Genomic DNA, 10,634 nt, shown 5'->3' with positions numbered 1-10,634 from the left:
AGTGAGACAATCTGAAGTTATTTTCCCTGAAGTATTAATCAGTGTAGCCAAGACACTGAAATGTCGTAGTAATATTCCATGTTATCATTTTGGTAGTACATTAGGTACACCAAACAGTGGGACCATAATAACATCTCCATCGCTCAAGGTGATGGACAGCAACTCATGTCAACACCACGTTCTTGTAAGGTACACCAACGTAGAATTAGTGCAAAAACCAAATATAGTGCTACATGAGCATGAGGATAGACAGGACAAACGGATATTGTAGTAATTTCTGGTAATTAGGTCAGAAGGTGAAGGACATTAAGTCTTATGCCAGTCATCATTGATAATTACTCTAGTCTAACAACTGATTTGAGTAATTCGTGGCACTCATCGGTCAGTTATTGAACATTTCTGTACCATGTATGAAGTATTACAGAATAATGTTCATAAGTTAACTGTTTACAGAGAACATTGGCACTCATTGACCAGTTACAAACCATCAGAAGTCATCATTCAAAACAGTACTTAATGAGTGTAGCACCAAGCTACTGGTATTCATATATACAGCATGTAAGTGACATAATATAAATTTAAAATATAAGACACAGTGACATTCATTGGTCAGCAAGTATTGAATATTACAATACATTTTTCATCATTCAAGTGACATATGACATATTTAAAAATAATTATTGGCCCTCATTGGCCAGTTACAAATCATCAGAAGTCATCATTCAAAACAGGAGCTAATTAGTGTAGCATCAAGTTACTGGTATTCATATATATAGCATAAAAGTGACATAATACACATTTAAAGTATAAGAAACAGTGGCATTCATTGGTCAGCAAGTATTGAATATTACAAAACATTTTTCAACATTCAAGTGACATATGACATATTTAAAAATAATTATTGGCACTCATTGGCCAGTTACAAAACATCAGGAGTTAATGAGTGTAGAGCATGCATGCATTATTACAAAATATCATTCACTATTACTCAGAACTCATCATTCAAGTGACATAAGACATAATTAAAATGTAACACTCTGTAACTATTACTCAAAGTCTGTGATTAGAAAACATCATTCAGTATTACTCATAACTCTTTTAAATTGGTAGCATTATTTGGGACTGGTAATACTTTTTTTTGTGCTAGTAATGCATTGCGATGGGATCGACAATTAATTGCTGGGGGCATAACAATATTTGCATTTGACTTATTTCTGCAGATGAAGATGGGTAACGTCTTTCGTCATGAGTCAACTGTAGCAAGGTTATGAAACAAATAGAGTACATGTGATCACATTCATGAATGACACAGGTTTAATGACCAACTGATTATAGCACATTAATTTCATGAATAATTTCTCCTGCAAAAAATACAAAATGTATTATTAAACTGAAAGAAGAAACGCATATTATGCTGAAAAGTAATGAACTTCGAATTAACAGGTAATGAAATGTGTATTAAATATATATGTTCTCTAGCTGTCCTTTCCAAAACCTTCAGTCATCATACCATGCGGCATAAGACATACTCTCAAAACGAACTGCAACAAATACTTAAATAACTACATAGCATTAATACATAAACTTCAACATTATCCTCATCTGCAAAGAAAAACTTCATTATCCATATCATCATAACTCCATTATTATCATCACCTGTACAGAAAAACTTCATTATTCATAGTAGCATATTCTTCATCACTATTCATCATCAATCATTATCATCTGCAAAAAAGTCACTTCATTATACAACTATTCATAGTATAAAGTTCCTTATTTCTAGCATATTTCATCACTAATACTAAGATGTGTAGTTCTGTCTGACAGCCTGCATCAGTTGCCTCGTATTCTGAAAGGAAAAATTAGTTAAGACTGCTATCATACGATGTGTATAGTAAATTCTTGTTAATGCTTGTTAATTCTGATCCATTTACTCTTCGTGACGAGGTATTGTATCTTCTTTCGTTCATTCCGAAGGTGAAATTCCCATTTCTGTTTAATTATTTCTTTTACTCGTTATTTCTTTCTGAAAATGATGAACAATGATTAATGTCTTGCATTTAAATCATATACCCATTAAATAAAAGCTGGTTTCTAGTGATATAATTGAGCATACAGCATAGAATGACAGAAAACGTAATATGTCAAAAAACATAGACAGTGTTCAGATGCAAAAATGTACACAGAGTATCACAAGGTAGCAGCAAAAAAAAAAAAAATGTAAAAATAGTCACGATGTTGAGATATCATAAGGCAAAATGTCAAAGTCAACTGGTGTTTGTTATATCTTAAATATTTCATAGTGCATACAAACAAAACAGTAAAACAATCATACATACATGAAAAATGGAAAATGTGCACGGTCTGATGTGTAACAACAAGAAATGCCTCTCTTTGTTCAGCTTGTATGTGGTGTAGTTGATAGAGGCGAGAGTTGAAGACTTTAATGGAGAAAGTATTTGATAAAATTAATATGTCACTAGATAGAATCGCATAATTGGTCATAGAATATGTAAGATTATCTGGAAAAATGTGCACGGTCTGATGTGTAACGACAAGAAAAGCGACCTACTAACCTTACCTTGCCGGGCACTTGCCAAGAAAAAATACGAGAATCGTAAGTAAGTGTTCATGTGAATATAATTGCATAAGTGGTCATAAAAAAATCAGGAAACGGGATTACAGTGCTATAAATCATAAAGTATGTTCATTCAATAAAGGGTTTGATTTTGGAAACATGGTGATTCCCTTTGGTTTTTCTGGTTCTCAGAGTTTCGACGTGTACTACATTGGGGTGAGGAATGCTGCGAATTCGATATGGACCTGCATATAGAAGCTCAAATTTACTACATCTACTCTTTCCTCTGTTAGATAAATAATGTGTGCGTACTAATATCTTCTGTCCAATGTGAAAGTCACGGCGTGTACAAACCTGTTTTTGCTGTCTTCTCCGGCGCTCTGCGGCACGTTTGATGTTGTTCAGCGCAATGTCAATTATTTCATGGTGTCGTAGTCGACGAGATGTAGGAAAGGTTACTAATTCTTTAATTTTGTTAGGTGGTTCAACATTTTTCAGTATAACAGACGAAGATAGCATAGTAGATTCATTTGGTATGGAATTAATTACATCCTGGAATGAGGGTATGTGTGTGTCCCAATCAATAGGTTTTTTATGGCAGTATATTCTACACAGTTTACCAATTTCTTTCATTAATCGTTCACAAGGGTTCGAAGAAGCATGGTACCTGGATATATAGATCGGAGAAATGTTTCTAGCTCGTAACATACGTGTCCATATAGGAGATCGCAACTGTGATCCATTGTCGGAAATAACTTTCAATACATGCCCTACATGAAACAGAAAATGTTTTACAAATGCTTTCGAAACAGTTTTAGCAGTAGCTTTGCGTAACGGAGTGAAGGTAACAAATTTTGAAGTGAGTTCAACAGCGACAAAGATGTAGCAAAAACCTCTATTAGTTCTGGGAATCGGACCAAAAATGTCTACAGCGGTCATGTGTCTCAATTTAACAGGTACAACGGGAAGTAATGGAGGAATATGTGAAGTCGTATCTGACTTAGCTTTCTGGCAGATTTTACATGACGCTAAAACTCGTCGAATACGTTTCTCCATGTTGGTAAAATAACAGTTCTGTCACAGTATAAGAAAACATTTTCTGGCTCCGAAATGTGCGTAACTTAAATGAGTATACCAGATTAATTTTTTAACAAGTTCGTCAGGAATGCATAATAACCAATTGTTGCTGTCAGGGTGAGACCGGCGAAACAGAATGTCATTGCGTACAGTGTAATGGCTTCTAATGGTAACATTATTCCTATCTTTCCAAAGGTGTTTAATTTCTTTCCACACGTTGTCTTTACTCTGCTCTTGTGCTATGTCTTGTAATGACGACGAAATGAAATTTTCAAATGCAACTTGTTGAATGTACATGACGCTGAAATTTGCTTTGCAGAAGTTGGTTGCGATGTCTTACTGATTGTTGCTGAGAGAACGGGAAAGTGCGTCTGCTACAATATTTTGTGCACCGGGAATGTGAACAATTGTAAAATTAAATTCCTGCAAATAAAGTTTCCATCTACTTAATCTGTCGTGTGTAAATTTAGCGGAAAGTAAAAACTGTATCGCTCTATGGTCTGTGTAAACGGTCGTATGTCTTCCATAAAGAAAATGCCGAAATCTCGTAAATGCCCATACAACACATAATGTTTCAAGTTCTGTAACAGAATAATTGCGTTCAGCAGGTGACAGAATGCGACTCGCAAAGACAATGTTTTTAATTACTGTAGTGCCATCTTCTTCAGCTTCCTGAAAAATGTGTACGCCTAAAGCGGTGTTAGAACTATCGGTGGCAATGGAAATTTTCTAGTAAGATCTGGGTGTGATAAAAGTGGTGCATTCAACAAGGCTTCTTTCGGGTTCATAAATTCAGAATGTGATTGCTTATCCCAGGACCAAATAGTGTTTTTACCTGTCAATTGACACAATCTAGGGGTGTCTAAAGCAGAGTAATGAATAAATTTACGAAAAAAGTTAATTAAACCCAAAAAGCTGCGTAGTTGTTTCTTCGTCGTAGGAACAGTAATGTCACGTAAAGCTTGAAGTTTTTCCGGGTCAGGCGCAATGCCCTCTGCTGAAATTACATGTCCAAGAAATTTTATAGAAGTTTTACCAAAGTGCGATTTACTGAGATTCACTGTGAGTTCTTGTGCACGAAAAGTTCGTAACAGTTGTTCAAGAATCAGATTGTGTTCAGACCAGTTAGCTTCTGCTATAAGAATGTCGTCTACATACGTTGTGATCCTGTCTTTAAGTTCTGTCGGAAGTATTGTATTCAAACCGCGAATAAATGCTGCTGAAGAAATAGTTAGACCGAACGGTAATTTACAAAATTGATAACAGTCACCAAAACAAAGAAAAGCCGTGTACTTTCTGCAGTTCGGATGGAGTTGAATTTGCCAAAATCCCGATTTCAAGTCTAATGTGGAATAAATAGCAGTACCATGAAATTTCTGTAGAAGTTCTTCTAGTGTCTGCGGGCGATCCGTTTCATTAATAATAATGTCGTTGATGTGACGCGAATCAAGTACGAGGCGAAGTGAACCATCCTTTTTCTTAACAATATGGAGCGGGTTTATGTATGGACTAACTGCCGGTTCAATAATTCCTTGGTCAAGAATAGCTTGCAATTCTTTCTTAACTTGTTCTCTGTGAATATACGGAATGGGATAATGTTTGGCTTTAAATGTGTCGTGCTGTTTAACTTGAAATTCATACATAAAACCGGACATAGTACCAGGAACGTTGTCAAAAACTGGAGTTTGCTGTAAAAGAATTTTGCGTAGTTGCGTGCGTTCGTCGTCTGTATTTGCACTGCTCTGTTTAACTTTATCAGAAATCATCTGTATAACAACTGTAATATTATAGTTGTGTACGTACGTATCTGTTAACAATGTGGAATGACAGTCTATGTTACGTGATGCGGAAATGACCTCTGCACGATTAATTGTTTGTTCTTCTGCAGATAGAGTGCTGAAATTCTAAAGCCAGTTGTACATTTTCATCCTTTAACGTTAAATAGGAGGTTTGAAAGTCAATAATTGCGTCGTGTTGTACCAGAAAATTCGTACCTAAAATAACGTCTGTCATCAATAAGGGAACAATCCAAAAATTTGAGTGAAATGTATGACCTGCAATACAAAATGATAAATGTGTCTGTAATTTTACATCTACTCCTTTACCAGATACTGCTCCTTTTACTTTAGTTTTGCCTAATGGTAACGTAGGATAGCTATTCTCTTTGTTACATTCGTTGAAAGTTTCCTCATTTATAACTGATATAGGAGATCCAGAATCAATTACTGCTGAAAATTTGGATGATCCAATTTTTACTTCGATGACAGGGTGCGAAATGGTTTTTTGAATAACTGGTCTTTCCTGCAAAAGAGTGTCTCGGATGTCGTCAAAAGTAATAACATTTTCGTGAACAAGATTCTCTGTGTCAAAAGTATTGCTTGCGTTACTGGAAGATGCAACCTGTACTGTATTTAGTCAAATTCTATCTGACGTGCTATTATTTTCGGGAGGATGCTGTGGCATTTCCACTATTTGAACTGTCCTGTTATTTCTTCCTGACGTATTACGTTCGGGATGATATCTACTGTCTGGTTCATTCATGATAATATGTTGTTGCGGATGGTTTTGCTGCTGATAAGACCGACTGTTATTAAACGTACGCTGAAAATTGTGCTCATTACTTTTACGTCTGTCATGATAGTCATTTCTATACGGTGCATTGCGATAGGAATTGAAATGGTGTGTTTTCTGTACGTACTGGTTTCCTTGTTGCTGTGCAATACTATTTGCTGGGGCCGACGCTATACGCGTACGCGGCGAAACATTAAAGCTTGGTTGACCTTGTACATGACATTGTTGGTTAAGTATGCTAACCGGTTGGTTTTGTTGCTGTTGTTGGGAAAAAACTCTATTGTTACCAAAATGTGATTCCTGTTGCTGATAATTTTGACGATACTGATAATTAAAATTTTGTCTGTCATTAAAGTTCTGGTGGTTGTCGTTCCTGAACCGTCTATTACCTTTGCTATTGAAATTGCGTGGCTGATCGTAATTGCTGTATGTTTGTTGACCATGGTTATTATATGAAAAATTTTTGTTTATAAAAGAATAATCCGATTGCTACACTTCCAAAAGCTGTAGCAGATCTCTGAATGCCGAAATATTTTCTTTCTGCTGACCCGTTAAAAGTGACACTCTTAATGATTGTGGTAATTTAGAAATACATAATTGAATAAGTGCCGATTCACTGTATGGTTCACTTAAGTACTGGTTTTGTTGGACCATGTGTTCAAAAAATTGCGTGACAGTGGAAAAATTTGAGTTCTCATAATTCGGTAAACTAATTAATTGATCCTTGATTCCGCGCTGTGTCGTCTTCGACCAATACGCTGACAGAAAAGCATTCTGAAATTCTTCTACCGAGTAGCGTTGTCTCGCGATCGGTCGCATACGAGTTGCCGGTTCGCCTTCCAAAAAACTGCAAATAAATTCAAGTTTATGTGTTACGGGCCAAGTCGGTGGAAAAGCAAAGCTAAATTGTTGTATCCAATCCAATGGGTGAATCTGTGTTCTGTCATTTTTAAATAGTTTAAATTTTCTCACTGATAGAAAATGTTTGTAACCAAAATTATCGTCTCTGTATGTCTGAACAGGTTCAGGATTGTATAAGAATCTATTTGTCTGTGACTGTTCGGAATCTAACTCACGTACTCTCTGTAAATTACCTAAATTATACTGGCTGTGTGCGTGTGACAAATGTTCGGAATGTGCCGTATGCTGTGACGTATTATTGACTGAAATATTTTTTATCTCTGTCACCTCTTGCTGTAAAGTCGACAATTTTCTACGTAATGTATTATTGGACGAATCTATCTCACATTGTCTGCTGTAAATTTTGGAATTCAGGTGTTTGATTAAACGAAATCGGTGAAGCATCGTCTGATTTGCTGTCATTATTACTTTCGATAACATCAATACGACTGGCCAATTCATCATATTTTTCAGTCAGTATTTTTACCTGATCATCGTTTTTAGTGTCACAAGCATTAATTTGTTTTTGTATTTTACGTGTGGTTTCGTTCAATTTTTTAATGTCTGCTTTGATGGCATCGGGATCCTGTATTAGTTCTAATTGTTCAAGTCTGTCGGTCACTGTCTGAAATTCTACTGTGTGTGTATCTGTTTTTGATTTAAGATCGGAAATTTCATCACGCAATTCGGTGTTCAACTGTTTGATAGTATTAATTTCGTCTGATACTGTAGCAATATTGTTGTCTACGTATGTTTTTGCTTTCGTAAACAATTTACGTTTATCTTCCTGTCTCTGTGCGGTAATTGTTTCCATGACTTGTCGCTTTACTTTATTCCGTTCCTGTATGAATTTACGGTAACGTGTTTCACTGTTTTGTAGGTGGTGATTAAAGCGTTCGTCAATTTGACTGTTCTGTTGGTCAAATTTCGCGTCTACTTTTGCATCCAGTGTGCGTGAAAGTTCTGCTGACATTAATTTAAATTCGTCGCGTAACTGTGTTACGTTTTCAGAGCATTGTTTACCGACTGCACTAATTTCGTCTCTAAGTGATTCAGTTGTAGCTGTTTGCGTATTCCTTAATTCTTGAGCAACAGATCTAATTTCTTCACTACTTTTCCTAGCACAAGCCTTAATTTCCTCACGTAATTGTTCTTTAGTATCATGACATTGCGCGGCAACGGCTGTAATTTGTTCACTAAGTTGTTTGTTCTGTTCATTAAGTTGTTTGAAATTTTCACTAAGGTTGTCTTGCTTTTCATTAATTTCATTAATTTGTTGTTTGAGACTTTCACTAAATTGTTTAAAGTTGTTGTCTTGTTCTTTCTTCGACTGTTTGGAATTTTCACTCTTTGGTAGCAATACTGCCACAATTTGATCCAAGCCGATATTACCTACTCTATTCTCTGTGCTGTTTGATGGCATACCTGCAATTGTCACGTTTTCTGTAACCGTTTGGTCATTCTGTGATTCTTGAAAATGTTTCCCAATCGGATGTGCACTGTTAGTCACTACCTCGGAATCAAATAAATCTGCCGTACTTTGAGTACACTGTTCATTTTCGTTAGAAAAATTTATCTGTTCACGATTCAAATTTTGCAAACCGGGTGTGTCGAACTGGGCAGCGTTCATTGTAATGGAACGTGCCGCGTCATCAATTGTCGTTAAATTGACAGAGGACACAATTGAATTTGTTTGTTCATCACTAGGATCAAAATCAATATTAGTGGTGGGTACGCACTGATTGTCTGTAAATGGAGGATTGTCATCATTACACTGAGTGTCGCAAATATTATCGGTCAAATTATTCGAGTCGGCTATTTCACTCATTGCACATCGCGATGTACTGTTAACAGTTTTTCGCGGTATTTTTCACAAATCAAAATTAAGCACAAATGAAACAAGGACAATGCAAAATGCAACAAACACAATTACAACAAAGAGCAACAAATTGCCGATGATCTGTGAAAGAAAGAGTGACAAATTAGTAAATGCGTTGCGCCAGATGCAAACTACATTTAAGTAAATAAGAGCAGATATATGACTACTTGTCAGAAGATTCACAGAGACATATGATCCTGGCCGGATGTCGCCAAGTGTAACCTCCCCACAAAAATATTAAAAAAAAAAAAGAACCATGTGTAAACTCCCCACGGAAATAATAAAAAAAATGAATTTTTAAATATTGTTACTTCTGAACAAAATTGGTTCCCATTTATAGTCTCCGTGCAGAAATGCATTCACATTTAATGTAACCACAAAATTCTTTTCTCATTTAATGTTAAGTTCGAAACAGAAAAATTCCTAAACACCAAAATAATAAGAAAAATTCAGTAACCTGGTAAATTTTATGACGACAGCAGCGCTGCGCCACGGCCCTGCATTCTGAATAAAAGCAAAAATTCTTACCTCAATGAAAACTGCAAATATATCTACTCTTACATAAAAAAATTTCGGCACAGCTCCGTGCAATGCTGGCCTATGCTTTGTGATTCATGAAAGGAAAGATAATTCATTGAATAAAATCTTTAAATTTAAATGAATGCTTTTTTTAAAAAAAAATACTTTATATTATAAAAATTATTATTGGGGCATTTTTTAAAAGAAATTGAATCACAGTTGACATACATTATTAGATATGCGCAAGGCTGCTTCTTTACCTTCTACAATAATATTCATCCTCCAAAGTCCCGACCAGAGCAGACTGCACACAGGCGCAGACACACGCCGACTACTGTCGACTACAGCACACTACTGAAGACTCACGCAGACTACTGAAGACTACTGCCGACTAGCGACAAGCAACAACTAACTACATACTGCTCTCTGGTCAGAGACTCTCCTAAGTCTTGCCTGTTGCAGGCAGCGCATACATCGCATACTTCTTACACTGTCTGTACCAATTTTTAACAACAGAAGAAAATTACCACATACAAATAGTTATCAATGACCAGACGGAACTATCTAACAAAACTCTAATCAGCACTCTAAATGAATAATCGGTTAACACAAAATAAAACACACACACACACACAGAGAGAGAGGGGGGGGGGGGGGAATGGAAATAAACTGAACGCCGAGCCAAAACAAAACAGTAAACCAACGATAGTCGGAAGCGCAGCCGGCCGGAGTGGCAGAGCGGTTCTAGGCGCTTCAGTCTGGAACCGCGCGACCGCTACGGTCGCAGGTTCGTATCCTGCCTCGGGCATGGATGTGTGTGATGTCCTTAGGTTAGTTAGGTTTAAGTAGTTCTAAGTTCTAGGGGACTGATGACCTCAGCTGTTAAGTCCCATAGTGCTCAGAGCCATTTGAACCACAACAGGTTACAGTATTTACAAACGAGCAAGAGAAAAAAGAGTAAACACCGTCAAAATACGAAACATAATCCTTGAATAAGAAATTACACTAAATAGTTCGCAATACCTCACCTTCACGAAACTTCTACCGATGTCCACAGGCTCAGATAAACTACACAAAAACACGTTTGGTGCGTAAAAACAACTTGTCACA

The sequence above is a fragment of the Schistocerca nitens genome, chromosome 2, assembly GCF_023898315.1.
Source record: "Schistocerca nitens isolate TAMUIC-IGC-003100 chromosome 2, iqSchNite1.1, whole genome shotgun sequence".
Classification (NCBI taxonomy): domain Eukaryota; kingdom Metazoa; phylum Arthropoda; class Insecta; order Orthoptera; family Acrididae; genus Schistocerca; species Schistocerca nitens.
Note: the sequence above shows the minus strand (reverse complement) of the source record.